Source organism: Coenobita brevimanus, chromosome 82 (assembly GCF_032717465.1).
Source record: "Coenobita brevimanus isolate Jiangsu-jjx chromosome 82, ASM3271746v2, whole genome shotgun sequence".
In the NCBI taxonomy this organism is placed as follows: Eukaryota; Metazoa; Arthropoda; class Malacostraca; order Decapoda; family Coenobitidae; genus Coenobita; species Coenobita brevimanus.
The window spans coordinates 880,392-881,238 of NC_137035.1; the positions used below are offsets into that span (position 1 = coordinate 880,392).

Genomic DNA, 847 nt, shown 5'->3' on the forward strand with positions numbered 1-847 from the left:
TAATAGGCAGTAGTTCCACAATATGGCAGTGTGACAGTCCATTCATGAGCGTTACCAGATGCCCGTGTAGCACAGGGGAAGGCGTGGAGAGGTGTAGTTTGAAGAAGATTTACTCATCGCTTCAAATGAATCGCATCCTTGTCACCCTGTTCTCCGCCTTCACGATGCCCACTCCCCAACCTTTCCACAAAATCCCTTGGTACCCTCTCCCCGTTCCCCCCTCCACCTCACTCACACACTCTTATTTTCATTCTCATGGAGGGATGGAGTGGAGAGGTATGTGAGAGAGGAGGGTGTTGGCACAATGGATGCAACTTCGTCTGAGTACTTGCCATAAAAGTATCAAAAATAATGGAAGGAAGGCAACAATCCTACGGGCCTGACCGGGATTTGAACCCGGGACCTCTCGCACCCTAAGCGAGAATCATACCCCTAGACCATCAGGCCGCTTGAGTGAAAAGGTTAATGAAGGCTACCGTATATCTAACCCTGCCAGCCCAAGAAGTCAGTCCTAAGATACGTAAAGCTGGCTGGACATAACGAAAACAAAATATGTATATCCGTCTTTCAAGGTGGAGAGAATGCTTATATGTTCAACCTTTATTTTTATTATCAATGTTCTTCACACACGTAGGTTGCTATTTATCACCCTCAGTTCAGTCTTATCGTCTTCTTGCCTCAATAAAGTACCAGAGTTGAAGTAATCATGAGGGGGTCAGTATAAACATTATGAACATTGTCTCCTGTGGTAAATTGAGAGAGAGAGAGAGAGAGAGAGAGAGAGAGAATTGCTTTTCCTGTCGTAAGTTATTTAATTACGTACCTCGTGAACTATAATTTTCCTCGT

General features: G+C 44.9%; 1 non-coding gene across 1 annotated transcript; it reads right to left on the reverse strand.

Moving 5' to 3' along the window:
- Window positions 1-375: 375 nt before the first annotated feature.
- On the reverse strand, window positions 376-447 carry TRNAP-AGG (transfer RNA proline (anticodon AGG)). The gene has a single exon. It is a non-coding gene; the product is annotated as a tRNA-Pro (tRNA).
- Between the last annotated feature and the right edge of the window lie 400 nt (window positions 448-847).